The sequence below is a fragment of the Lissotriton helveticus genome, chromosome 11, assembly GCF_964261635.1.
Source record: "Lissotriton helveticus chromosome 11, aLisHel1.1, whole genome shotgun sequence".
In the NCBI taxonomy this organism is placed as follows: domain Eukaryota; kingdom Metazoa; phylum Chordata; class Amphibia; order Caudata; family Salamandridae; genus Lissotriton; species Lissotriton helveticus.
Window position 1 is genome coordinate 39,225,694 of NC_136072.1, and position 27,633 is coordinate 39,253,326.

Consider the following 27,633-nt stretch of genomic DNA (forward strand, 5'->3'; position numbering starts at 1 on the left):
CGCTCCCAAACGCTCAAAAGCCTCACACCGGGCAAGCCCTCACCGGGTAGATCTCTGGCTCCCAGGTAAAGCCAAATCCTGAGCATGTTAGCGCTAGTATCACAGAGAGAGATGTAGAGGGTTCAAGAGCTGCTGTCTTGATAAATGTTTGAAACGGCTAGTGCCTGAGAGTGTCTGGCTTTCAGTTATGACTGATTGTGAGAGGGGAAGATTAAGTTTTTCTGCACCCAGCATGCCTTGCGATATACTTAGGCAAATGAGGTGAGAGCCCGACCAATCCCACTCTACTCTGCTGAATGCTCCTTATTTGCATAAAGAGAACACTTTCACAACGGAGCAGAGTGGCGCAGCGGAAGCGTGCTGGGCCCATAACCCAGAGGTCGATGGATCGAAACCATCCTCTGCTAATTTTGCTTGATTTTTCTTCCAAGGACCAAGCTGTCATTCCCAGGCTGCCAGCAAGTAAAAGCGCAAGCTTTTGCCAGCTATGTGAGAAAAGACTTCTCAACTATCTGTGTCTGCTGAAATACAAGAGAGGGATCGTAAAAGGATCCACCCTGTACTTTGAAAGTAAAGACACACAATAATAAGCATAAATGACTGGTGGGACCTTCAAACACTTTTCTGGGCATGCTTTGAATTTCATTCTTCCCTTTTAGTTGTGCTATTATCTATCTCCTGGGCATTTCCTGGAATGTTCTCTCTTTCTCTTCCCTGCTTTGCTTCCCATGCTGCATCTATATGTTCATATCTATTATTTGTACTACTGCTTTCCATTCTTCTCTTCCGCACAGCTTTGACCTTGGTTACAATCCCAGTTCCTTACCCTCTGCTAAAAACTTTCTACTGCTTTTCATGTTGGTATCTAAACCAAATGCACCGTTGAAGCTGGTGCAAGATAGACATTGCACTCAGGGTCGTAATGTTTAGAACCGAGAGCATACAGATCATAGGGCGTTGGTGGTATAGTGGTGAGCATAGCTGCCTTCCAAGCAGTTGACCCGGGTTCGACTCCCGGCCAACGCAGTACAAATACTTATATATTCTGCAAGCTGGATATATTTTAATGCAATATGTCACAAAATGGAAATATCATGAACAGATTAATCAGCCAGATATAAAAAAATAAACAAATACGTAGGCAAACATCTCGATCGCCCCTTCTGCTATATTCATTGCCCTAATATATGATAAGTTCCATAAAGCAGAGTCACCACTCACATGTGCTGGTAATAAATATGTTACAGTGGGCAGACAATGAAAGGGCTGAGGCCCGACCAGACATTATAACTCCAGCATCTCTATGTTAAAAAGCATTTCTAGGCAATATCTAGCCTCTGAAAAAAATATGCAAGATCCACCGATAAATCTGGCAAAAGTCACTAACATTTTGGGCATACTTGTGCTCCCACCTGAATGTAGCGCCACCTTGTAGCCATCGGAGGTAACTGCAGCTCACAAAATGTTTCATAAGAGGGCAAGTTGAGAGGAATCCAAGAGGCAGATGTCCATAGAAAGAGCCTCTGACTACAGCAGGAAGGTTGGATGCTTCAAATTTGCATAGTTTCCTGTCCAACGTCCTCTCACGTCCCGAACGCCCACGTCACTCCACTGAATGCTCCTCATCTGCATAAAGAGAACACTTTCACAGAGGAGCAGAGTGGCGCAGCGGAAGCGTGCTGGGCCCATAACCCAGAGGTCGATGGATCGAAACCATCCTCTGCTAATTTTGCTTTATTTTCCTTCCAAGGACCAAGCTGTCATTTCCACGCTGCCAGAAAGGAAAAGCGCAAGCTTGCGCCAGCTATGTGAGAAAAGACTTCTCAACTATCTGTGTCTGCTGAAATACAAGAGAGGGATCGTCAAAGGATCCACCCTTTACTTTGAAAGTAAAGAGACACAATAATAAGCATAAATGACAGAGGGCGTTGGTGGTATAGTGGTGAGCATAGCTGCCTTCCAAGCAGTTGACCCGGGTTCGATTCCCGGCCAACGCAGTGCAAATACTTATGTATTCTGCAAGCAGGATATATTTTAGTTCAACATGTCACAAAATGGAAATATCATGAACAGATTAATCAGCCATATATATAGAAATTAAAAAATACGTAGGCAAACATCTCAATCGCCCCTTCTGCTATATTCATTGTCCTAATATATGATAAGTTTCATAAAGCAGAGTCGCCATTCACATGTGCTGGTAATAAATATGTTATTTTGGGCAGGCAATGAAAGGGCTGAGGCCCGACCAGACATTATACCTCCAGCATCTCTATGTTAAAAAGCATTTCTAGGCAATTTCTAGCCTCTGAAAAAAATATGCAAGACCCACCGATAAATCTGGCCAAAGTCCGTAACATTTTTGCATACTTGTGCTCTGACCTGAATGTAGCGCCACCTCGTAGCTGTCGAAGGTAACTGCAGCTCACAAAATGTTTTATCAGAAGGCAAGTTGAGAGGAATCCAAGAGGCAGATGTCCATGGAAAGAGCCTCTCACTGCAGCAGGAAGGTTGGATGCTTGAAATTTGCATAGTTTCCTGTCCAACGTCCACAACGCTCCCAAACGCTCAAAAGCCTCACACCGGGCAAGCCCTCACCGGGTAGATCTCTGGCTCCCAGGTAAAGCCAAATCCTGAGCATGTTAGCGCTAGTATCACAGAGAGAGATATAGAGGGTTCAAGAGCTGCTGTCTTGATAAATGTTTGAAACGGCTAGTGCCTGAGAGTGTCTGGCTTTCAGTTATGACTGATTGTGAGAGGGGAAGATTAAGTTTTTCTGCACCCAGCATGCCTTGCGATATACTTAGGCAAATGAGGTGAGAGCCCGACCAATCCCACTCTACTCTGCTGAATGCTCCTTATTTGCATAAAGAGAACACTTTCACAACGGAGCAGAGTGGCGCAGCGGAAGCGTGCTGGGCCCATAACCCAGAGGTCGATGGATCGAAACCATCCTCTGCTAATTTTGCTTGATTTTTCTTCCAAGGACCAAGCTGTCATTCCCAGGCTGCCAGCAAGTAAAAGCGCAAGCTTTTGCCAGCTATGTGAGAAAAGACTTCTCAACTATCTGTGTCTGCTGAAATACAAGAGAGGGATCGTAAAAGGATCCACCCTGTACTTTGAAAGTAAAGACACACAATAATAAGCATAAATGACTGGTGGGACCTTCAAACACTTTTCTGGGCATGCTTTGAATTTCATTCTTCCCTTTTAGTTGTGCTATTATCTATCTCCTGGGCATTTCCTGGAATGTTCTCTCTTTCTCTTCCCTGCTTTGCTTCCCATGCTGCATCTATATGTTCATATCTATTATTTGTACTACTGCTTTCCATTCTTCTCTTCCGCACAGCTTTGACCTTGGTTACAATCCCAGTTCCTTACCCTCTGCTAAAAACTTTCTACTGCTTTTCATGTTGGTATCTAAACCAAATGCACCGTTGAAGCTGGTGCAAGATAGACATTGCACTCAGGGTCGTAATGTTTAGAACCGAGAGCATACAGATCATAGGGCGTTGGTGGTATAGTGGTGAGCATAGCTGCCTTCCAAGCAGTTGACCCGGGTTCGACCCCCGGCCAACGCAGTACAAATACTTATATATTCTGCAAGCTGGATATATTTTAATGCAATATGTCACAAAATGGAAATATCATGAACAGATTAATCAGCCAGATATAAAAAAATAAACAAATACGTAGGCAAACATCTCGATCGCCCCTTCTGCTATATTCATTGCCCTAATATATGATAAGTTCCATAAAGCAGAGTCACCACTCACATGTGCTGGTAATAAATATGTTACAGTGGGCAGACAATGAAAGGGCTGAGGCCCGACCAGACATTATAACTCCAGCATCTCTATGTTAAAAAGCATTTCTAGGCAATATCTAGCCTCTGAAAAAAATATGCAAGATCCACCGATAAATCTGGCAAAAGTCACTAACATTTTGGGCATACTTGTGCTCCCACCTGAATGTAGCGCCACCTTGTAGCCATCGGAGGTAACTGCAGCTCACAAAATGTTTCATAAGAGGGCAAGTTGAGAGGAATCCAAGAGGCAGATGTCCATAGAAAGAGCCTCTGACTACAGCAGGAAGGTTGGATGCTTCAAATTTGCATAGTTTCCTGTCCAACGTCCTCTCACGTCCCGAACGCCCACGTCACTCCACTGAATGCTCCTCATCTGCATAAAGAGAACACTTTCACAGAGGAGCAGAGTGGCGCAGCGGAAGCGTGCTGGGCCCATAACCCAGAGGTCGATGGATCGAAACCATCCTCTGCTAATTTTGCTTTATTTTCCTTCCAAGGACCAAGCTGTCATTTCCACGCTGCCAGAAAGGAAAAGCGCAAGCTTGCGCCAGCTATGTGAGAAAAGACTTCTCAACTATCTGTGTCTGCTGAAATACAAGAGAGGGATCGTCAAAGGATCCACCCTTTACTTTGAAAGTAAAGAGACACAATAATAAGCATAAATGACAGAGGGCGTTGGTGGTATAGTGGTGAGCATAGCTGCCTTCCAAGCAGTTGACCCGGGTTCGATTCCCGGCCAACGCAGTGCAAATACTTATGTATTCTGCAAGCAGGATATATTTTAGTTCAACATGTCACAAAATGGAAATATCATGAACAGATTAATCAGCCATATATATAGAAATTAAAAAATACGTAGGCAAACATCTCAATCGCCCCTTCTGCTATATTCATTGTCCTAATATATGATAAGTTTCATAAAGCAGAGTCGCCATTCACATGTGCTGGTAATAAATATGTTATTTTGGGCAGGCAATGAAAGGGCTGAGGCCCGACCAGACATTATACCTCCAGCATCTCTATGTTAAAAAGCATTTCTAGGCAATTTCTAGCCTCTGAAAAAAATATGCAAGACCCACCGATAAATCTGGCCAAAGTCCGTAACATTTTTGCATACTTGTGCTCTGACCTGAATGTAGCGCCACCTCGTAGCTGTCGAAGGTAACTGCAGCTCACAAAATGTTTTATCAGAAGGCAAGTTGAGAGGAATCCAAGAGGCAGATGTCCATGGAAAGAGCCTCTCACTGCAGCAGGAAGGTTGGATGCTTGAAATTTGCATAGTTTCCTGTCCAACGTCCACAACGCTCCCAAACGCTCAAAAGCCTCACACCGGGCAAGCCCTCACCGGGTAGATCTCTGGCTCCCAGGTAAAGCCAAATCCTGAGCATGTTAGCGCTAGTATCACAGAGAGAGATATAGAGGGTTCAAGAGCTGCTGTCTTGATAAATGTTTGAAACGGCTAGTGCCTGAGAGTGTCTGGCTTTCAGTTATGACTGATTGTGAGAGGGGAAGATTAAGTTTTTCTGCACCCAGCATGCCTTGCGATATACTTAGGCAAATGAGGTGAGAGCCCGACCAATCCCACTCTACTCTGCTGAATGCTCCTTATTTGCATAAAGAGAACACTTTCACAACGGAGCAGAGTGGCGCAGCGGAAGCGTGCTGGGCCCATAACCCAGAGGTCGATGGATCGAAACCATCCTCTGCTAATTTTGCTTGATTTTTCTTCCAAGGACCAAGCTGTCATTCCCAGGCTGCCAGCAAGTAAAAGCGCAAGCTTTTGCCAGCTATGTGAGAAAAGACTTCTCAACTATCTGTGTCTGCTGAAATACAAGAGAGGGATCGTAAAAGGATCCACCCTGTACTTTGAAAGTAAAGACACACAATAATAAGCATAAATGACTGGTGGGACCTTCAAACACTTTTCTGGGCATGCTTTGAATTTCATTCTTCCCTTTTAGTTGTGCTATTATCTATCTCCTGGGCATTTCCTGGAATGTTCTCTCTTTCTCTTCCCTGCTTTGCTTCCCATGCTGCATCTATATGTTCATATCTATTATTTGTACTACTGCTTTCCATTCTTCTCTTCCGCACAGCTTTGACCTTGGTTTCAATCCCAGTTCCTTACCCTCTGCTAAAAACTTTCTACTGCTTTTCATGTTGGTATCTAAACCAAATGCACCGTTGAAGCTGGTGCAAGATAGACATTGCACTCAGGATCGTAATGTTTAGAACCGAGAGCATACAGATCATAGGGCGTTGGTGGTATAGTGGTGAGCATAGCTGCCTTCCAAGCAGTTGACCCGGGTTCGATTCCCGGCCAACGCAGTACAAATACTTATATATTCTGCAAGCTGGATATATTTTAATGCAATATGTCACAAAATGGAAATATCATGAACAGATTAATCAGCCAGATATAAAAAAATAAACAAATACGTAGGCAAACATCTCGATCGCCCCTTCTGCTATATTCATTGCCCTAATATATGATAAGTTCCATAAAGCAGAGTCACCACTCACATGTGCTGGTAATAAATATGTTACAGTGGGCAGACAATGAAAGGGCTGAGGCCCGACCAGACATTATAACTCCAGCATCTCTATGTTAAAAAGCATTTCTAGGCAATATCTAGCCTCTGAAAAAAATATGCAAGATCCACCGATAAATCTGGCAAAAGTCACTAACATTTTGGGCATACTTGTGCTCTCACCTGAATGTAGCGCCACCTTGTAGCCATCGGAGGTAACTGCAGCTCACAAAATGTTTCATAAGAGGGCAAGTTGAGAGGAATCCAAGAGGCAGATGTCCATAGAAAGAGCCTCTGACTACAGCAGGAAGGTTGGATGCTTCAAATTTGCATAGTTTCCTGTCCAACGTCCTCTCACGTCCCGAACGCCCACGTCACTCCACTGAATGCTCCTCATCTGCATAAAGAGAACACTTTCACAGAGGAGCAGAGTGGTGCAGCGGAAGCGTGCTGGGCCCATAACCCAGAGGTCGATGGATCGAAACCATCCTCTGCTAAATTTGCTTTATTTTCCTTCCAAGGACCAAGCTGTCATTTCCACGCTGCCAGAAAGGAAAAGCGCAAGCTTGCGCCAGCTATGTGAGAAAAGACTTCTCAACTATCTGTGTCTGCTGAAATACAAGAGAGGGATCGTCAAAGGATCCACCCTTTACTTTGAAAGTAAAGAGACACAATAATAAGCATAAATGACAGAGGGCGTTAGTGGTATAGTGGTGAGCATAGCTGCCTTCCAAGCAGTTGACCCGGGTTCGATTCCCGGCCAACGCAGTGCAAATACTTATGTATTCTGCAAGCAGGATATATTTTAGTTCAACATGTCACAAAATGGAAATATCATGAACAGATTAATCAGCCATATATATAGAAATTAAAAAATACGTAGGCAAACATCTCAATCGCCCCTTCTGCTATATTCATTGTCCTAATATATGATAAGTTTCATAAAGCAGAGTCGCCATTCACATGTGCTGGTAATAAATATGTTATTTTGGGCAGGCAATGAAAGGGCTGAGGCCCGACCAGACATTATACCTCCAGCATCTCTATGTTAAAAAGCATTTCTAGGCAATTTCTAGCCTCTGAAAAAAATATGCAAGACCCACCGATAAATCTGGCCAAAGTCCGTAACATTTTTGCATACTTGTGCTCTGACCTGAATGTAGCGCCACCTCGTAGCTGTCGAAGGTAACTGCAGCTCACAAAATGTTTTATCAGAAGGCAAGTTGAGAGGAATCCAAGAGGCAGATGTCCATGGAAAGAGCCTCTCACTGCAGCAGGAAGGTTGGATGCTTGAAATTTGCATAGTTTCCTGTCCAACGTCCCGAACGCTCCCAAACGCTCAAAAGCCTCACACCGGGCAAGCCCTCACCGGGTAGATCTCTGGCTCCCAGGTAAAGCCAAATCCTGAGCATGTTAGCGCTAGTATCACAGAGAGAGATATAGAGGGTTCAAGAGCTGCTGTCTTGATAAATGTTTGAAACGGCTAGTGCCTGAGAGTGTCTGGCTTTCAGTTATGACTGATTGTGAGAGGGGAAGATTAAGTTTTTCTGCACCCAGCATGCCTTGCGATATACTTAGGCAAATGAGGTGAGAGCCCGACCAATCCCACTCTACTCTGCTGAATGCTCCTTATTTGCATAAAGAGAACACTTTCACAACGGAGCAGAGTGGCGCAGCGGAAGCGTGCTGGGCCCATAACCCAGAGGTCGATGGATCGAAACCATCCTCTGCTAATTTTGCTTGATTTTTCTTCCAAGGACCAAGCTGTCATTCCCAGGCTGCCAGCAAGTAAAAGCGCAAGCTTTTGCCAGCTATGTGAGAAAAGACTTCTCAACTATCTGTGTCTGCTGAAATACAAGAGAGGGATCGTAAAAGGATCCACCCTGTACTTTGAAAGTAAAGACACACAATAATAAGCATAAATGACTGGTGGGACCTTCAAACACTTTTCTGGGCATGCTTTGAATTTCATTCTTCCCTTTTAGTTGTGCTATTATCTATCTCCTGGGCATTTCCTGGAATGTTCTCTCTTTCTCTTCCCTGCTTTGCTTCCCATGCTGCATCTATATGTTCATATCTATTATTTGTACTACTGCTTTCCATTCTTCTCTTCCGCACAGCTTTGACCTTGGTTTCAATCCCAGTTCCTTACCCTCTGCTAAAAACTTTCTACTGCTTTTCATGTTGGTATCTAAACCAAATGCACCGTTGAAGCTGGTGCAAGATAGACATTGCACTCAGGATCGTAATGTTTAGAACCGAGAGCATACAGATCATAGGGCGTTGGTGGTATAGTGGTGAGCATAGCTGCCTTCCAAGCAGTTGACCCGGGTTCGATTCCCGGCCAACGCAGTACAAATACTTATATATTCTGCAAGCTGGATATATTTTAATGCAATATGTCACAAAATGGAAATATCATGAACAGATTAATCAGCCAGATATAAAAAAATAAACAAATACGTAGGCAAACATCTCGATCGCCCCTTCTGCTATATTCATTGCCCTAATATATGATAAGTTCCATAAAGCAGAGTCACCACTCACATGTGCTGGTAATAAATATGTTACAGTGGGCAGACAATGAAAGGGCTGAGGCCCGACCAGACATTATAACTCCAGCATCTCTATGTTAAAAAGCATTTCTAGGCAATATCTAGCCTCTGAAAAAAATATGCAAGATCCACCGATAAATCTGGCAAAAGTCACTAACATTTTGGGCATACGTGTGCTCTCACCTGAATGTAGCGCCACCTTGTAGCCATCGGAGGTAACTGCAGCTCACAAAATGTTTCATAAGAGGGCAAGTTGAGAGGAATCCAAGAGGCAGATGTCCATAGAAAGAGCCTCTGACTACAGCAGGAAGGTTGGATGCTTCAAATTTGCATAGTTTCCTGTCCAACGTCCTCTCACGTCCCGAACGCCCACGTCACTCCACTGAATGCTCCTCATCTGCATAAAGAGAACACTTTCACAGAGGAGCAGAGTGGCGCAGCGGAAGCGTGCTGGGCCCATAACCCAGAGGTCGATGGATCGAAACCATCCTCTGCTAAATTTGCTTTATTTTCCTTCCAAGGACCAAGCTGTCATTTCCACGCTGCCAGAAAGGAAAAGCGCAAGCTTGCGCCAGCTATGTGAGAAAAGACTTCTCAACTATCTGTGTCTGCTGAAATACAAGAGAGGGATCGTCAAAGGATCCACCCTTTACTTTGAAAGTAAAGAGACACAATAATAAGCATAAATGACAGAGGGCGTTAGTGGTATAGTGGTGAGCATAGCTGCCTTCCAAGCAGTTGACCCGGGTTCGATTCCCGGCCAACGCAGTGCAAATACTTATGTATTCTGCAAGCAGGATATATTTTAGTTCAACATGTCACAAAATGGAAATATCATGAACAGATTAATCAGCCATATATATAGAAATTAAAAAATACGTAGGCAAACATCTCAATCGCCCCTTCTGCTATATTCATTGTCCTAATATATGATAAGTTTCATAAAGCAGAGTCGCCATTCACATGTGCTGGTAATAAATATGTTATTTTGGGCAGGCAATGAAAGGGCTGAGGCCCGACCAGACATTATACCTCCAGCATCTCTATGTTAAAAAGCATTTCTAGGCAATTTCTAGCCTCTGAAAAAAATATGCAAGACCCACCGATAAATCTGGCCAAAGTCCGTAACATTTTTGCATACTTGTGCTCTGACCTGAATGTAGCGCCACCTCGTAGCTGTCGAAGGTAACTGCAGCTCACAAAATGTTTTATCAGAAGGCAAGTTGAGAGGAATCCAAGAGGCAGATGTCCATGGAAAGAGCCTCTCACTGCAGCAGGAAGGTTGGATGCTTGAAATTTGCATAGTTTCCTGTCCAACGTCCCGAACGCTCCCAAACGCTCAAAAGCCTCACACCGGGCAAGCCCTCACCGGGTAGATCTCTGGCTCCCAGGTAAAGCCAAATCCTGAGCATGTTAGCGCTAGTATCACAGAGAGAGATATAGAGGGTTCAAGAGCTGCTGTCTTGATAAATGTTTGAAACGGCTAGTGCCTGAGAGTGTCTGGCTTTCAGTTATGACTGATTGTGAGAGGGGAAGATTAAGTTTTTCTGCACCCAGCATGCCTTGCGATATACTTAGGCAAATGAGGTGAGAGCCCGACCAATCCCACTCTACTCTGCTGAATGCTCCTTATTTGCATAAAGAGAACACTTTCACAACGGAGCAGAGTGGCGCAGCGGAAGCGTGCTGGGCCCATAACCCAGAGGTCGATGGATCGAAACCATCCTCTGCTAATTTTGCTTGATTTTTCTTCCAAGGACCAAGCTGTCATTCCCAGGCTGCCAGCAAGTAAAAGCGCAAGCTTTTGCCAGCTATGTGAGAAAAGACTTCTCAACTATCTGTGTCTGCTGAAATACAAGAGAGGGATCGTAAAAGGATCCACCCTGTACTTTGAAAGTAAAGACACACAATAATAAGCATAAATGACTGGTGGGACCTTCAAACACTTTTCTGGGCATGCTTTGAATTTCATTCTTCCCTTTTAGTTGTGCTATTATCTATCTCCTGGGCATTTCCTGGAATGTTCTCTCTTTCTCTTCCCTGCTTTGCTTCCCATGCTGCATCTATATGTTCATATCTATTATTTGTACTACTGCTTTCCATTCTTCTCTTCCGCACAGCTTTGACCTTGGTTTCAATCCCAGTTCCTTACCCTCTGCTAAAAACTTTCTACTGCTTTTCATGTTGGTATCTAAACCAAATGCACCGTTGAAGCTGGTGCAAGATAGACATTGCACTCAGGATCGTAATGTTTAGAACCGAGAGCATACAGATCATAGGGCGTTGGTGGTATAGTGGTGAGCATAGCTGCCTTCCAAGCAGTTGACCCGGGTTCGATTCCCGGCCAACGCAGTACAAATACTTATATATTCTGCAAGCTGGATATGTTTTAATGCAATATGTCACAAAATGGAAATATCATGAACAGATTAATCAGCCAGATATAAAAAAATAAACAAATACGTAGGCAAACATCTCGATCGCCCCTTCTGCTATATTCATTGCCCTAATATATGATAAGTTCCATAAAGCAGAGTCACCACTCACATGTGCTGGTAATAAATATGTTACAGTGGGCAGACAATGAAAGGGCTGAGGCCCGACCAGACATTATAACTCCAGCATCTCTATGTTAAAAAGCATTTCTAGGCAATATCTAGCCTCTGAAAAAAATATGCAAGATCCACCGATAAATCTGGCAAAAGTCACTAACATTTTGGGCATACGTGTGCTCTCACCTGAATGTAGCGCCACCTTGTAGCCATCGGAGGTAACTGCAGCTCACAAAATGTTTCATAAGAGGGCAAGTTGAGAGGAATCCAAGAGGCAGATGTCCATAGAAAGAGCCTCTGACTACAGCAGGAAGGTTGGATGCTTCAAATTTGCATAGTTTCCTGTCCAACGTCCTCTCACGTCCCGAACGCCCACGTCACTCCACTGAATGCTCCTCATCTGCATAAAGAGAACACTTTCACAGAGGAGCAGAGTGGCGCAGCGGAAGCGTGCTGGGCCCATAACCCAGAGGTCGATGGATCGAAACCATACTCTGCTAAATTTGCTTTATTTTCCTTCCAAGGACCAAGCTGTCATTTCCACGCTGCCAGAAAGGAAAAGCGCAAGCTTGCGCCAGCTATGTGAGAAAAGACTTCTCAACTATCTGTGTCTGCTGAAATACAAGAGAGGGATCGTCAAAGGATCCACCCTTTACTTTGAAAGTAAAGAGACACAATAATAAGCATAAATGACAGAGGGCGTTGGTGGTATAGTGGTGAGCATAGCTGCCTTCCATGCAGTTGACCCGGGTTCGATTCCCGGCCAACGCAGTGCAAATACTTATGTATTCTGCAAGCAGGATATATTTTAGTTCAACATGTCACAAAATGGAAATATCATGAACAGATTAATCAGCCATATATATAGAAATTAAAAAATACGTAGGCAAACATCTCAATCGCCCCTTCTGCTATATTCATTGTCCTAATATATGATAAGTTTCATAAAGCAGAGTCGCCATTCACATGTGCTGGTAATAAATATGTTATTTTGGGCAGGCAATGAAAGGGCTGAGGCCCGACCAGACATTATACCTCCAGCATCTCTATGTTAAAAAGCATTTCTAGGCAATTTCTAGCCTCTGAAAAAAATATGCAAGACCCACCGATAAATCTGGCCAAAGTCCGTAACATTTTTGCATACTTGTGCTCTGACCTGAATGTAGCGCCACCTCGTAGCTGTCGAAGGTAACTGCAGCTCACAAAATGTTTTATCAGAAGGTAAGTTGAGAGGAATCCAAGAGGCAGATGTCCATGGAAAGAGCCTCTCACTGCAGCAGGAAGGTTGGATGCTTGAAATTTGCATAGTTTCCTGTCCAACGTCCCGAACGCTCCCAAACGCTCAAAAGCCTCACACCGGGCAAGCCCTCACCGGGTAGATCTCTGGCTCCCAGGTAAAGCCAAATCCTGAGCATGTTAGCGCTAGTATCACAGAGAGAGATATAGAGGGTTCAAGAGCTGCTGTCTTGATAAATGTTTGAAACGGCTAGTGCCTGAGAGTGTCTGGCTTTCAGTTATGACTGATTGTTAGAGGGGAAGATTAAGTTTTTCTGCACCCAGCATGCCTTGCGATATACTTAGGCAAATGAGGTGAGAGCCCGACCAATCCCACTCTACTCTGCTGAATGCTCCTTATTTGCATAAAGAGAACACTTTCACAACGGAGCAGAGTGGCGCAGCGGAAGTGTGCTGGGCCCATAACCCAGAGGTCGATGGATCGAAACCATCCTCTGCTAATTTTGCTTGATTTTTCTTCCAAGGACCAAGCTGTCATTCCCAGGCTGCCAGCAAGTAAAAGCGCAAGCTTTTGCCAGCTATGTGAGAAAAGACTTCTCAACTATCTGTGTCTGCTGAAATACAAGAGAGGGATCGTAAAAGGATCCACCCTGTACTTTGAAAGTAAAGACACACAATAATAAGCATAAATGACTGGTGGGACCTTCAAACACTTTTCTGGGCATGCTTTGAATTTCATTCTTCCCTTTTAGTTGTGCTATTATCTATCTCCTGGGCATTTCCTGGAATGTTCTCTCTTTCTCTTCCCTGCTTTGCTTCCCATGCTGCATCTATATGTTCATATCTATTATTTGTACTACTGCTTTCCATTCTTCTCTTCCGCACAGCTTTGACCTTGGTTTCAATCCCAGTTCCTTACCCTCTGCTAAAAACTTTCTACTGCTTTTCATGTTGGTATCTAAACCAAATGCACCGTTGAAGCTGGTGCAAGATAGACATTGCACTCAGGGTCGTAATGTTTAGAACCGAGAGCATACAGATCATAGGGCGTTGGTGGTATAGTGGTGAGCATAGCTGCCTTCCAAGCAGTTGACCCGGGTTCGATTCCCGGCCAACGCAGTACAAATACTTATATATTCTGCAAGCTGGATATATTTTAATGCAATATGTCACAACATGGAAATATCATGAACAGATTAATCAGCCAGATATAAAAAAATAAACAAATACGTAGGCAAACATCTCGATCGCCCCTTCTGCTATATTCATTGCCCTAATATATGATAAGTTCCATAAAGCAGAGTCACCACTCACATGTGCTGGTAATAAATATGTTACAGTGGGCAGACAATGAAAGGGCTGAGGCCCGACCAGACATTATAACTCCAGCATCTCTATGTTAAAAAGCATTTCTAGGCAATATCTAGCCTCTGAAAAAAATATGCAAGATCCACCGATAAATCTGGCAAAAGTCACTAACATTTTGGGCATACTTGTGCTCTCACCTGAATGTAGCGCCACCTTGTAGCCATCGGAGGTAACTGCAGCTCACAAAATGTTTCATAAGATGGCAAGTTGAGAGGAATCCAAGAGGCAGATGTCCATAGAAAGAGCCTCTGACTACAGCAGGAAGGTTGGATGCTTCAAATTTGCATAGTTTCCTGTCCAACGTCCTCTCACGTCCCGAACGCCCACGTCACTCCACTGAATGCTCCTCATCTGCATAAAGAGAACACTTTCACAGAGGAGCAGAGTGGCGCAGCGGAAGCGTGCTGGGCCCATAACCCAGAGGTCGATGGATCGAAACCATCCTCTGCTAAATTTGCTTTATTTTCCTTCCAAGGACCAAGCTGTCATTTCCACGCTGCCAGAAAGGAAAAGCGCAAGCTTGCGCCAGCTATGTGAGAAAAGACTTCTCAACTATCTGTGTCTGCTGAAATACAAGAGAGGGATCGTCAAAGGATCCACCCTTTACTTTGAAAGTAAAGAGACACAATAATAAGCATAAATGACAGAGGGCGTTGGTGGTATAGTGGTGAGCATAGCTGCCTTCCAAGCAGTTGACCCGGGTTCGATTCCCGGCCAACGCAGTGCAAATACTTATGTATTCTGCAAGCAGGATATATTTTAGTTCAACATGTCACAAAATGGAAATATCATGAACAGATTAATCAGCCATATATATAGAAATTAAAAAATACGTAGGCAAACATCTCAATCGCCCCTTCTGCTATATTCATTGTCCTAATATATGATAAGTTTCATAAAGCAGAGTCGCCATTCACATGTGCTGGTAATAAATATGTTATTTTGGGCAGGCAATGAAAGGGCTGAGGCCCGACCAGACATTATACCTCCAGCATCTCTATGTTAAAAAGCATTTCTAGGCAATTTCTAGCCTCTGAAAAAAATATGCAAGACCCACCGATAAATCTGGCCAAAGTCCGTAACATTTTTGCATACTTGTGCTCTGACCTGAATGTAGCGCCACCTCGTAGCTGTCGAAGGTAACTGCAGCTCACAAAATGTTTTATCAGAAGGCAAGTTGAGAGGAATCCAAGAGGCAGATGTCCATGGAAAGAGCCTCTCACTGCAGCAGGAAGGTTGGATGCTTGAAATTTGCATAGTTTCCTGTCCAACGTCCCGAACGCTCCCAAACGCTCAAAAGCCTCACACCGGGCAAGCCCTCACCGGGTAGATCTCTGGCTCCCAGGTAAAGCCAAATCCTGAGCATGTTAGCGCTAGTATCACAGAGAGAGATATAGAGGGTTCAAGAGCTGCTGTCTTGATAAATGTTTGAAACGGCTAGTGCCTGAGAGTGTCTGGCTTTCAGTTATGACTGATTGTGAGAGGGGAAGATTAAGTTTTTCTGCACCCAGCATGCCTTGCGATATACTTAGGCAAATGAGGTGAGAGCCCGACCAATCCCACTCTACTCTGCTGAATGCTCCTTATTTGCATAAAGAGAACACTTTCACAACGGAGCAGAGTGGCGCAGCGGAAGCGTGCTGGGCCCATAACCCAGAGGTCGATGGATCGAAACCATCCTCTGCTAATTTTGCTTGATTTTTCTTCCAAGGACCAAGCTGTCATTCCCAGGCTGCCAGCAAGTAAAAGCGCAAGCTTTTGCCAGCTATGTGAGAAAAGACTTCTCAACTATCTGTGTCTGCTGAAATACAAGAGAGGGATCGTAAAAGGATCCACCCTGTACTTTGAAAGTAAAGACACACAATAATAAGCATAAATGACTGGTGGGACCTTCAAACACTTTTCTGGGCATGCTTTGAATTTCATTCTTCCCTTTTAGTTGTGCTATTATCTATCTCCTGGGCATTTCCTGGAATGTTCTCTCTTTCTCTTCCCTGCTTTGCTTCCCATGCTGCATCTATATGTTCATATCTATTATTTGTACTACTGCTTTCCATTCTTCTCTTCCGCACAGCTTTGACCTTGGTTTCAATCCCAGTTCCTTACCCTCTGCTAAAAACTTTCTACTGCTTTTCATGTTGGTATCTAAACCAAATGCACCGTTGAAGCTGGTGCAAGATAGACATTGCACTCAGGGTCGTAATGTTTAGAACCGAGAGCATACAGATCATAGGGCGTTGGTGGTATAGTGGTGAGCATAGCTACCTTCCAAGCAGTTGACCCGGGTTCGATTCCCGGCCAACGCAGTACAAATACTTATATATTCTGCAAGCTGGATATATTTTAATGCAATATGTCACAAAATGGAAATATCATGAACAGATTAATCAGCCAGATATAAAAAAATAAACAAATACGTAGGCAAACATCTCGATCGCCCCTTCTGCTATATTCATTGCCCTAATATATGATAAGTTCCATAAAGCAGAGTCACCACTCACATGTGCTGGTAATAAATATGTTACAGTGGGCAGACAATGAAAGGGCTGAGGCCCGACCAGACATTATAACTCCAGCATCTCTATGTTAAAAAGCATTTCTAGGCAATATCTAGCCTCTGAAAAAAATATGCAAGATCCACCGATAAATCTGGCAAAAGTCACTAACATTTTGGGCATACTTGTGCTCTCACCTGAATGTAGCGCCACCTTGTAGCCATCGGAGGTAACTGCAGCTCACAAAATGTTTCATAAGAGGGCAAGTTGAGAGGAATCCAAGAGGCAGATGTCCATAGAAAGAGCCTCTGACTACAGCAGGAAGGTTGGATGCTTCAAATTTGCATAGTTTCCTGTCCAACGTCCTCTCACGTCCCGAACGCCCAAGTCACTCCACTGAATGCTCCTCATCTGCATAAAGAGAACACTTTCCCAGAGGAGCAGAGTGGCGCAGCGGAAGCGTGCTGGGCCCATAACCCAGAGGTCGATGGATCGAAACCATCCTCTGCTAAATTTGCTTTATTTTCCTTCCAAGGACCAAGCTGTCATTTCCACGCTGCCAGAAAGGAAAAGCGCAAGCTTGCGCCAGCTATGTGAGAAAAGACTTCTCAACTATCTGTGTCTGCTGAAATACAAGAGAGGGATCGTCAAAGGATCCACCCTTTACTTTGAAAGTAAAGAGACACAATAATAAGCATAAATGACAGAGGGCGTTGGTGGTATAGTGGTGAGCATAGCTGCCTTCCATGCAGTTGACCCGGGTTCGATTCCCGGCCAACGCAGTGCAAATACTTATGTATTCTGCAAGCAGGATATATTTTAGTTCAACATGTCACAAAATGGAAATATCATGAACAGATTAATCAGCCATATATATAGAAATTAAAAAATACGTAGGCAAACATCTCAATCGCCCCTTCTGCTATATTCATTGTCCTAATATATGATAAGTTTCATAAAGCAGAGTCGCCATTCACATGTGCTGGTAATAAATATGTTATTTTGGGCAGGCAATGAAAGGGCTGAGGCCCGACCAGACATTATACCTCCAGCATCTCTATGTTAAAAAGCATTTCTAGGCAATTTCTAGCCTCTGAAAAAAATATGCAAGACCCACCGATAAATCTGGCCAAAGTCCGTAACATTTTTGCATACTTGTGCTCTGACCTGAATGTAGCGCCACCTTGTAGCTGTCGAAGGTAACTGCAGCTCACAAAATGTTTTATCAGAAGGCAAGTTGAGAGGAATCCAAGAGGCAGATGTCCATGGAAAGAGCCTCTCACTGCAGCAGGAAGGTTGGATGCTTGAAATTTGCATAGTTTCCTGTCCAACGTCCCGAACGCTCCCAATTGCTCAAAAGCCTCACACCGGGCAAGCCCTCACCGGGTAGATCTCTGGCTCCCAGGTAAAGCCAAATCCTGAGCATGTTAGCGCTAGTATCACAGAGAGAGATATAGAGGGTTCAAGAGCTGCTGTCTTGATAAATGTTTGAAACGGCTAGTGCCTGAGAGTGTCTGGCTTTCAGTTATGACTGATTGTTAGAGGGGAAGATTAAGTTTTTCTGCACCCAGCATGCCTTGCGATATACTAAGGCAAATGAGGTGAGAGCCCGACCAATCCCACTCTACTCTGCTGAATGCTCCTTATTTGCATAAAGAGAACACTTTCACAACGGAGCAGAGTGGCGCAGCGGAAGCGTGCTGGGCCCATAACCCAGAGGTCGATGGATCGAAACCATCCTCTGCTAATTTTGCTTGATTTTTCTTCCAAGGACCAAGCTGTCATTCCCAGGCTGCCAGCAAGTAAAAGCGCAAGCTTTTGCCAGCTATGTGAGAAAAGACTTCTCAACTATCTGTGTCTGCTGAAATACAAGAGAGGGATCGTAAAAGGATCCACCCTGTACTTTGAAAGTAAAGACACACAATAATAAGCATAAATGACTGGTGGGACCTTCAAACACTTTTCTGGGCATGCTTTGAATTTCATTCTTCCCTTTTAGTTGTGCTATTATCTATCTCCTGGGCATTTCCTGGAATGTTCTCTCTTTCTCTTCCCTGCTTTGCTTCCCATGCTGCATCTATATGTTCATATCTATTATTTGTACTACTGCTTTCCATTCTTCTCTTCCGCACAGCTTTGACCTTGGTTTCAATCCCAGTTCCTTACCCTCTGCTAAAAACTTTCTACTGCTTTTCATGTTGGTATCTAAACCAAATGCACCGTTGAAGCTGGTGCAAGATAGACATTGCACTCAGGGTCGTAATGTTTAGAACCGAGAGCATACAGATCATAGGGCGTTGGTGGTATAGTGGTGAGCATAGCTGCCTTCCAAGCAGTTGACCCGGGTTCGATTCCCGGCCAACGCAGAACAAATACTTATATATTCTGCAAGCTGGATATATTTTAATGCAATATGTCACAAAATGGAAATATCATGAACAGATTAATCAGCCAGATATAAAAAAATAAACAAATACGTAGGCAAACATCTCGATCGCCCCTTCTGCTATATTCATTGCCCTAATATATGATAAGTTCCATAAAGCAGAGTCACCACTCACATGTGCTGGTAATAAATATGTTACAGTGGGCAGACAATGAAAGGGCTGAGGCCCGACCAGACATTATAACTCCAGCATCTCTATGTTAAAAAGCATTTCTAGGCAATATCTAGCCTCTGAAAAAAATATGCAAGATCCACCGATAAATCTGGCAAAAGTCACTAACATTTTGGGCATACTTGTGCTCTCACCTGAATGTAGCGCCACCTTGTAGCCATCGGAGGTAACTGCAGCTCACAAAATGTTTCATAAGAGGGCAAGTTGAGAGGAATCCAAGAGGCAGATGTCCATAGAAAGAGCCTCTGACTACAGCAGGAAGGTTGGATGCTTCAAATTTGCATAGTTTCCTGTCCAATGTCCTCTCACGTCCCGAACGCCCACGTCACTCCACTGAATGCTCCTCATCTGCATAAAGAGAACACTTTCACAGAGGAGCAGAGTGGCGCAGCGGAAGCGTGCTGGGCCCATAACCCAGAGGTCGATGGATCGAAACCATCCTCTGCTAATTTTGCTTGATTTTTCTTCCAAGGACCAAGCTGTCATTCCCAGGCTGCCAGCAAGTAAAAGCGCAAGCTTTTGCCAGCTATGTGAGAAAAGACTTCTCAACTATCTGTGTCTGCTGAAATACAAGAGAGGGATCGTAAAAGGATCCACCCTGTACTTTGAAAGTAAAGACACACAATAATAAGCATAAATGACTGGTGGGACCTTCAAACACTTTTCTGGGCATGCTTTGAATTTCATTCTTCCCTTTTAGTTGTGCTATTATCTATCTCCTGGGCATTTCCTGGAATGTTCTCTCTTTCTCTTCCCTGCTTTGCTTCCCATGCTGCATCTATATGTTCATATCTATTATTTGTACTACTGCTTTCCATTCTTCTCTTCCGCACAGCTTTGACCTTGGTTTCAATCCCAGTTCCTTACCCTCTGCTAAAAACTTTCTACTGCTTTTCATGTTGGTATCTAAACCAAATGCACCGTTGAAGCTGGTGCAAGATAGACATTGCACTCAGGGTCGTAATGTTTAGAACCGAGAGCATACAGATCATAGGGCGTTGGTGGTATAGTGGTGAGCATAGCTGCCTTCCAAGCAGTTGACCCGGGTTCGATTCCCGGCCAACGCAGTACAAATACTTATATATTCTGCAAGCTGGATATATTTTAATGCAATATGTCACAAAATGGAAATATCATGAACAGATTAATCAGCCAGATATAAAAAAATAAACAAATACGTAGGCAAACATCTCGATCGCCCCTTCTGCTATATTCATTGCCCTAATATATGATAAGTTCCATAAAGCAGAGTCACCACTCACATGTGCTGGTAATAAATATGTTACAGTGGGCAGACAATGAAAGGGCTGAGGCCCGACCAGACATTATAACTCCAGCATCTCTATGTTAAAAAGCATTTCTAGGCAATATCTAGCCTCTGAAAAAAATATGCAAGATCCACCGATAAATCTGGCAAAAGTCACTAACATTTTGGGCATACTTGTGCTCTCACCTGAATGTAGCGCCACCTTGTAGCCATCGGAGGTAACTGCAGCTCACAAAATGTTTCATAAGAGGGCAAGTTGAGAGGAATCCAAGAGGCAGATGTCCATAGAAAGAGCCTCTGACTACAGCAGGAAGGTTGGATGCTTCAAATTTGCATAGTTTCCTGTCCAACGTCCTCTCACGTCCCGAACGCCCACGTCACTCCACTGAATGCTCCTCATTTGCATAAAGAGAACACTTTCACAGAGGAGCAGAGTGGCGCAGCGGAAGCGTGCTGGGCCCATAACCCAGAGGTCGATGGATCGAAACCATCCTCTGCTAAATTTGCTTTATTTTCCTTCCAAGGACCAAGCTGTCATTTCCACGCTGCCAGAAAGGAAAAGCGCAAGCTTGCGCCAGCTATGTGAGAAAAGACTTCTCAACTATCTGTGTCTGCTGAAATACAAGAGAGGGATCGTCAAAGGATCCACCCTTTACTTTGAAAGTAAAGAGACACAATAATAAGCATAAATGACAGAGGGCGTTGGTGGTATAGTGGTGAGCATAGCTGCCTTCCAAGCAGTTGACCCGGGTTCGATTCCCGGCCAACGCAGTGCAAATACTTATGTATTCTGCAAGCAGGATATATTTTAGTTCAACATGTCACAAAATGGAAATATCATGAACAGATTAATCAGCCATATATATAGAAATTAAAAAATACGTAGGCAAACATCTCAATCGCCCCTTCTGCTATATTCATTGTCCTAATATATGATAAGTTTCATAAAGCAGAGTCGCCATTCACATGTGCTGGTAATAAATATGTTATTTTGGGCAGGCAATGAAAGGGCTGAGGCCCGACCAGACATTATACCTCCAGCATCTCTATGTTAAAAAGCATTTCTAGGCAATTTCTAGCCTCTGAAAAAAATATGCAAGACCCACCGATAAATCTGGCCAAAGTCCGTAACATTTTTGCATACTTGTGCTCTGACCTGAATGTAGCGCCACCTCGTAGCTGTCGAAGGTAACTGCAGCTCACAAAATGTTTTATCAGAAGGCAAGTTGAGAGGAATCCAAGAGGCAGATGTCCATGGAAAGAGCCTCTCACTGCAGCAGGAAGGTTGGATGCTTGAAATTTGCATAGTTTCCTGTCCAACGTCCCGAACGCTCCCAAACGCTCAAAAGCCTCACACCGGGCAAGCCCTCACCGGGTAGATCTCTGGCTCCCAGGTAAAGCCAAATCCTGAGCATGTTAGCGCTAGTATCACAGAGAGAGATATAGAGGGTTCAAGAGCTGCTGTCTTGATAAATGTTTGAAACGGCTAGTGCCTGAGAGTGTCTGGCTTTCAGTTATGACTGATTGTTAGAGGGGAAGATTAAGTTTTTCTGCACCCAGCATGCCTTGCGATATACTTAGGCAAATGAGGTGAGAGCCCGACCAATCCCACTCTACTCTGCTGAATGCTCCTTATTTGCATAAAGAGAACACTTTCACAACGGAGCAGAGTGGCGCAGCGGAAGCGTGCTGGGCCCATAACCCAGAGGTCGATGGATCGAAACCATCCTCTGCTAATTTTGCTTGATTTTTCTTCCAAGGACCAAGCTGTCATTCCCAGGCTGCCAGCAAGTAAAAGCGCAAGCTTTTGCCAGCTATGTGAGAAAAGACTTCTCAACTATCTGTGTCTGCTGAAATACAAGAGAGGGATCGTAAAAGGATCCACCCTGTACTTTGAAAGTAAAGACACACAATAATAAGCATAAATGACTGGTGGGACCTTCAAACACTTTTCTGGGCATGCTTTGAATTTCATTCTTCCCTTTTAGTTGTGCTATTATCTATCTCCTGGGCATTTCCTGGAATGTTCTCTCTTTCTCTTCCCTGCTTTGCTTCCCATGCTGCATCTATATGTTCATATCTATTATTTGTACTACTGCTTTCCATTCTTCTCTTCCGCACAGCTTTGACCTTGGTTTCAATCCCAGTTCCTTACCCTCTGCTAAAAACTTTCTACTGCTTTTCATGTTGGTATCTAAACCAAATGCACCGTTGAAGCTGGTGCAAGATAGACATTGCACTCAGGGTCGTAATGTTTAGAACCGAGAGCATACAGATCATAGGGCGTTGGTGGTATAGTGGTGAGCATAGCTGCCTTCCAAGCAGTTGACCCGGGTTCGATTCCCGGCCAACGCAGTACAAATACTTATATATTCTGCAAGCTGGATATATTTTAATGCAATATGTCACAAAATGGAAATATCATGAACAGATTAATCAGCCAGATATAAAAAAATAAACAAATACGTAGGCAAACATCTCGATCGCCCCTTCTGCTCTATTCATTGCCCTAATATATGATAAGTTCCATAAAGCAGAGTCACCACTCACATGTGCTGGTAATAAATATGTTACAGTGGGCAGACAATGAAAGGGCTGAGGCCCGACCAGACATTATAACTCCAGCATCTCTATGTTAAAAAGCATTTCTAGGCAATATCTAGCCTCTGAAAAAAATATGCAAGATCCACCGATAAATCTGGCAAAAGTCACTAACATTTTGGGCATACTTGTGCTCTCACCTGAATGTAGCGCCACCTTGTAGCCATCGGAGGTAACTGCAGCTCACAAAATGTTTCATAAGAGGGCAAGTTGAGAGGAATCCAAGAGGCAGATGTCCATAGAAAGAGCCTCTGACTACAGCAGGAAGGTTGGATGCTTCAAATTTGCATAGTTTCCTGTCCAACGTCCTCTCACGTCCCGAACGCCCACGTCACTCCACTGAATGCTCCTCATCTGCATAAAGAGAACACTTTCACAGAGGAGCAGAGTGGCGCAGCGGAAGCGTGCTAGGCCCATAACCCAGAGGTCGATGGATCGAAACCATCCTCTGCTAAATTTGCTTTATTTTCCTTCCAAGGACCAAGCTGTCATTTCCACGCTGCCAGAAAGGAAAAGCGCAAGCTTGCGCCAGCTATGTGAGAAAAGACTTCTCAACTATCTGTGTCTGCTGAAATACAAGAGAGGGATCGTCAAAGGATCCACCCTTTACTTTGAAAGTAAAGAGACACAATAATAAGCATAAATGACAGAGGGGGTTGGTGGTATAGTGGTGAGCATAGCTGCCTTCCAAGCAGTTGACCCGGGTTTGATTCCCGGCCAACGCAGTGCAAATACTTATGTATTCTGCAAGCAGGATATATTTTAGTTCAACATGTCACAAAATGGAAATATCATGAACAGATTAATCAGCCATATATATAGAAATTAAAAAATACGTAGGCAAACATCTCAATCGCCCCTTCTGCTATATTCATTGTCCTAATATATGATAAGTTTCATAAAGCAGAGTCGCCATTCACATGTGCTGGTAATAAATATGTTATTTTGGGCAGGCAATGAAAGGGCTGAGGCCCGACCAGACATTATACCTCCAGCATCTCTATGTTAAAAAGCATTTCTAGGCAATTTCTAGCCTCTGAAAAAAATATGCAAGACCCACCGATAAATCTGGCCAAAGTCCGTAACATTTTTGCATACTTGTGCTCTGACCTGAATGTAGCGCCACCTCGTAGCTGTCGAAGGTAACTGCAGCTCACAAAATGTTTTATCAGAAGGCAAGTTGAGAGGAATCCAAGAGGCAGATGTCCATGGAAAGAGCCTCTCACTGCAGCAGGAAGGGTGGATGCTTGAAATTTGCATAGTTTCCTGTCCAACGTCCACTCACGTCCCGAACGCTCCCAAACGCTCAAAAGCCTCACACCGGGCAAGCCCTCACCGGGTAGATCTCTGGCTCCACGCTCCCAAACGCTCAAAAGCCTCGCCCTCACCGGGTAGATCTCTGGCTCCCAGGTAAAGCCAAATCCTGAGCATGTTAGCGCTAGTATCACAGAGAGAGATATAGAGGGTTCAAGAGCTGCTGTCTTGATAAATGTTTGAAACGGCTAGTGCCTGAGAGTGTCTGGCTTTCAGTTATGACTGATTGTGAGAGGGGAAGATTAAGTTTTTCTGCACCCAGCATGCCTTGCGATATACTTAGGCAAATGAGGTGAGAGCCCGACCAATCCCACTCTACTCTGCTGAATGCTCCTTATTTGCATAAAGAGAACACTTTCACAACGGAGCAGAGTGGCGCAGCGGAAGCGTGCTGGGCCCATAACCCAGAGGTCGATGGATCGAAACCATCCTCTGCTAATTTTGCTTGATTTTTCTTCCAAGGACCAAGCTGTCATTCCCAGGCTGCCAGCAAGTAAAAGCGCAAGCTTTTGCCAGCTATGTGAGAAAAGACTTCTCAACTATCTGTGTCTGCTGAAATACAAGAGAGGGATCGTAAAAGGATCCACCCTGTACTTTGAAAGTAAAGACACACAATAATAAGCATAAATGACTGGTGGGACCTTCAAACACTTTTCTGGGCATGCTTTGAATTTCATTCTTCCCTTTTAGTTGTGCTATTATCTATCTCCTGGGCATTTCCTGGAATGTTCTCTCTTTCTCTTCCCTGCTTTGCTTCCCATGCTGCATCTATATGTTCATATCTATTATTTGTACTACTGCTTTCCATTCTTCTCTTCCGCACAGCTTTGACCTTGGTTCAATCCCAGTTCCTTACCCTCTGCTAAAAACTTTCTACTGCTTTTCATGTTGGTATCTAAACCAAATGCACCGTTGAAGCTGGTGCAAGATAGACATTGCACTCAGGGTCGTAATGTTTAGAACCGAGAGCATACAGATCATAGGGCGTTGGTGGTATAGTGGTGAGCATAGCTGCCTTCCAAGCAGTTGACCCGGGTTCGATTCCTGGCCAACGCAGTACAAATACTTATATATTCTGCAAGCTGGATATATTTTAATGCAATATGTCACAAAATGGAAATATCATGAACAGATTAATCAGCCAGATATAAAAAAATAAACAAATACGTAGGCAAACATCTCGATCGCCCCTTCTGCTATATACATTGCCCTAATATATGATAAGTTCCATAAAGCAGAGTCACCACTCACATGTGCTGGTAATAAATATGTTACAGTGGGCAGACAATGAAAGGGCTGAGGCCCGACCAGACATTATAACTCCAGCATCTCTATGTTAAAAAGCATTTCTAGGCAATATCTAGCCTCTGAAAAAAATATGCAAGATCCACCGATAAATCTGGCAAAAGTCACTAACATTTTGGGCATACTTGTGCTCTCACCTGAATGTAGCGCCACCTTGTAGCCATCGGAGGTAACTGCAGCTCACAAAATGTTTCATAAGAGGGCAAGTTGAGAGGAATCCAAGAGGCAGATGTCCATAGAAAGAGCCTCTGACTACAGCAGGAAGGTTGGATGCTTCAAATTTGCATAGTTTCCTGTCCAACGTCCTCTCACGTCCCGAACGCCCAAGTCACTCCACTGAATGCTCCTCATCTGCATAAAGAGAACACTTTCACAGAGGAGCAGAGTGGCGCAGCGGAAGCGTGCTGGGCCCATTACCCAGAGGTCGATGGATCGAAACCATCCTCTGCTAAATTTGCTTTATTTTCCTTCCAAGGACCAAGCTGTCATTTCCACGCTGCCAGAAAGGAAAAGCGCAAGCTTGCGCCAGCTATGTGAGAAAAGACTTCTCAACTCTCTGTGTCTGCTGAAATACAAGAGAGGGATCGTCAAAGGATCCACCCTTTACTTTGAAAGTAAAGAGACACAATAATAAGCATAAATGACAGAGGGCGTTGGTGGTATAGTGGTGCGCATAGCTGCCTTCCATGCAGTTGACCCGGGTTCGATTCCCGGCCAACGCAGTGCAAATACTTATGTATTCTGCAAGCAGGATATATTTTAGTTCAACATGTCACAAAATGGAAATATCATGAACAGATTAATCAGCCATATATATAGAAATTAAAAAATACGTAGGCAAACATCTCAATCGCCCCTTCTGCTATATTCATTGTCCTAATATATGATAAGTTTCATAAAGCAGAGTCGCCATTCACATGTGCTGGTAATAAATATGTTATTTTGGGCAGGCAATGAAAGGGCTGAGGCCCGACCAGACATTATACCTCCAGCATCTCTATGTTAAAAAGCATTTCTAGGCAATTTCTAGCCTCTGAAAAAAATATGCAAGACCCACCGATAAATCTGGCCAAAGTCCGTAACATTTTTGCATACTTGTGCTCTGACCTGAATGTAGCGCCACCTTGTAGCTGTCGAAGGTAAATGCAGCTCACAAAATGTTTTATCAGAAGGCAAGTTGAGAGGAATCCAAGAGGCAGATGTCCATGGAAAGAGCCTCTCACTGCAGCAGGAAGGTTGGATGCTTGAAATTTGCATAGTTTCCTGTCCAACGTCCTGAACGCTCCCAAACGCTCAAAAGCCTCACACCGGGCAAGCCCTCACCGGGTAGATCTCTGGCTCCCAGGTAAAGCCAAATCCTGAGCATGTTAGCGCTAGTATCACAGAGAGAGATATAGAGGGTTCAAGAGCTGCTGTCTTGATAAATGTTTGAAACGGCTAGTGCCTGAGAGTGTCTGGCTTTCAGTTATGACTGATTGTTAGAGGGGAAGATTAAGTTTTTCTGCACCCAGCATGCCTTGCGATATACTAAGGCAAATGAGGTGAGAGCCCGACCAATCCCACTCTACTCTGCTGAATGCTCCTTATTTGCATAAAGAGAACACTTTCACAACGGAGCAGAGTGGCGCAGCGGAAGCGTGCTGGGCCCATAACCCAGAGGTCGATGGATCGAAACCATCCTCTGCTAATTTTGCTTGATTTTTCTTCCAAGGACCAAGCTGTCATTCCCAGGCTGCCAGCAAGTAAAAGCGCAAGCTTTTGCCAGCTATGTGAGAAAAGACTTCTCAACTATCTGTGTCTGCTGAAATACAAGAGAGGGATCGTAAAAGGATCCACCCTGTACTTTGAAAGTAAAGACACACAATAATAAGCATAAATGACTGGTGGGACCTTCAAACACTTTTCTGGGCATGCTTTGAATTTCATTCTTCCCTTTTAGTTGTGCTATTATCTATCTCCTGGGCATTTCCTGGAATGTTCTCT

The 27,633-nt window shown here is 44.0% G+C and overlaps 20 non-coding genes across 20 annotated transcripts; all 20 read left to right on the forward strand.

The window, feature by feature from the left end:
• The first annotated feature begins 954 nt into the window (after positions 1 to 954).
• On the forward strand, positions 955 to 1,026 carry TRNAG-UCC (transfer RNA glycine (anticodon UCC)). The gene has a single exon. It is a non-coding gene; the product is annotated as a tRNA-Gly (tRNA).
• Positions 1,027 to 1,925: 899 nt separating this feature from the next.
• TRNAG-UCC (transfer RNA glycine (anticodon UCC)) lies at positions 1,926 to 1,997 on the forward strand. Its single transcript has one exon. It is a non-coding gene; the product is annotated as a tRNA-Gly (tRNA).
• Positions 1,998 to 3,509: 1,512 nt separating this feature from the next.
• On the forward strand, positions 3,510 to 3,581 carry TRNAG-UCC (transfer RNA glycine (anticodon UCC)). Its single transcript has one exon. It is a non-coding gene; the product is annotated as a tRNA-Gly (tRNA).
• An 899-nt stretch (positions 3,582 to 4,480) lies between these two features.
• TRNAG-UCC (transfer RNA glycine (anticodon UCC)) lies at positions 4,481 to 4,552 on the forward strand. Its single transcript has one exon. It is a non-coding gene; the product is annotated as a tRNA-Gly (tRNA).
• Positions 4,553 to 6,064: 1,512 nt separating this feature from the next.
• Positions 6,065 to 6,136, forward strand: TRNAG-UCC (transfer RNA glycine (anticodon UCC)). The gene has a single exon. It is a non-coding gene; the product is annotated as a tRNA-Gly (tRNA).
• Positions 6,137 to 7,035: 899 nt separating this feature from the next.
• Positions 7,036 to 7,107, forward strand: TRNAG-UCC (transfer RNA glycine (anticodon UCC)). The gene has a single exon. It is a non-coding gene; the product is annotated as a tRNA-Gly (tRNA).
• Positions 7,108 to 8,619: 1,512 nt separating this feature from the next.
• On the forward strand, positions 8,620 to 8,691 carry TRNAG-UCC (transfer RNA glycine (anticodon UCC)). Its single transcript has one exon. It is a non-coding gene; the product is annotated as a tRNA-Gly (tRNA).
• An 899-nt stretch (positions 8,692 to 9,590) lies between these two features.
• Positions 9,591 to 9,662, forward strand: TRNAG-UCC (transfer RNA glycine (anticodon UCC)). Its single transcript has one exon. It is a non-coding gene; the product is annotated as a tRNA-Gly (tRNA).
• A 1,512-nt stretch (positions 9,663 to 11,174) lies between these two features.
• Positions 11,175 to 11,246, forward strand: TRNAG-UCC (transfer RNA glycine (anticodon UCC)). Its single transcript has one exon. It is a non-coding gene; the product is annotated as a tRNA-Gly (tRNA).
• Positions 11,247 to 12,145: 899 nt separating this feature from the next.
• TRNAG-UCC (transfer RNA glycine (anticodon UCC)) lies at positions 12,146 to 12,217 on the forward strand. Its single transcript has one exon. It is a non-coding gene; the product is annotated as a tRNA-Gly (tRNA).
• Positions 12,218 to 13,729: 1,512 nt separating this feature from the next.
• Positions 13,730 to 13,801, forward strand: TRNAG-UCC (transfer RNA glycine (anticodon UCC)). Its single transcript has one exon. It is a non-coding gene; the product is annotated as a tRNA-Gly (tRNA).
• An 899-nt stretch (positions 13,802 to 14,700) lies between these two features.
• On the forward strand, positions 14,701 to 14,772 carry TRNAG-UCC (transfer RNA glycine (anticodon UCC)). The gene has a single exon. It is a non-coding gene; the product is annotated as a tRNA-Gly (tRNA).
• Positions 14,773 to 16,284: 1,512 nt separating this feature from the next.
• Positions 16,285 to 16,356, forward strand: TRNAG-UCC (transfer RNA glycine (anticodon UCC)). Its single transcript has one exon. It is a non-coding gene; the product is annotated as a tRNA-Gly (tRNA).
• An 899-nt stretch (positions 16,357 to 17,255) lies between these two features.
• TRNAG-UCC (transfer RNA glycine (anticodon UCC)) lies at positions 17,256 to 17,327 on the forward strand. The gene has a single exon. It is a non-coding gene; the product is annotated as a tRNA-Gly (tRNA).
• A 1,512-nt stretch (positions 17,328 to 18,839) lies between these two features.
• TRNAG-UCC (transfer RNA glycine (anticodon UCC)) lies at positions 18,840 to 18,911 on the forward strand. The gene has a single exon. It is a non-coding gene; the product is annotated as a tRNA-Gly (tRNA).
• Positions 18,912 to 20,158: 1,247 nt separating this feature from the next.
• On the forward strand, positions 20,159 to 20,230 carry TRNAG-UCC (transfer RNA glycine (anticodon UCC)). Its single transcript has one exon. It is a non-coding gene; the product is annotated as a tRNA-Gly (tRNA).
• An 899-nt stretch (positions 20,231 to 21,129) lies between these two features.
• Positions 21,130 to 21,201, forward strand: TRNAG-UCC (transfer RNA glycine (anticodon UCC)). Its single transcript has one exon. It is a non-coding gene; the product is annotated as a tRNA-Gly (tRNA).
• Positions 21,202 to 22,713: 1,512 nt separating this feature from the next.
• On the forward strand, positions 22,714 to 22,785 carry TRNAG-UCC (transfer RNA glycine (anticodon UCC)). Its single transcript has one exon. It is a non-coding gene; the product is annotated as a tRNA-Gly (tRNA).
• Positions 22,786 to 25,329: 2,544 nt separating this feature from the next.
• Positions 25,330 to 25,401, forward strand: TRNAG-UCC (transfer RNA glycine (anticodon UCC)). Its single transcript has one exon. It is a non-coding gene; the product is annotated as a tRNA-Gly (tRNA).
• An 899-nt stretch (positions 25,402 to 26,300) lies between these two features.
• On the forward strand, positions 26,301 to 26,372 carry TRNAG-UCC (transfer RNA glycine (anticodon UCC)). The gene has a single exon. It is a non-coding gene; the product is annotated as a tRNA-Gly (tRNA).
• The last annotated feature ends 1,261 nt before the right edge of the window (positions 26,373 to 27,633 follow it).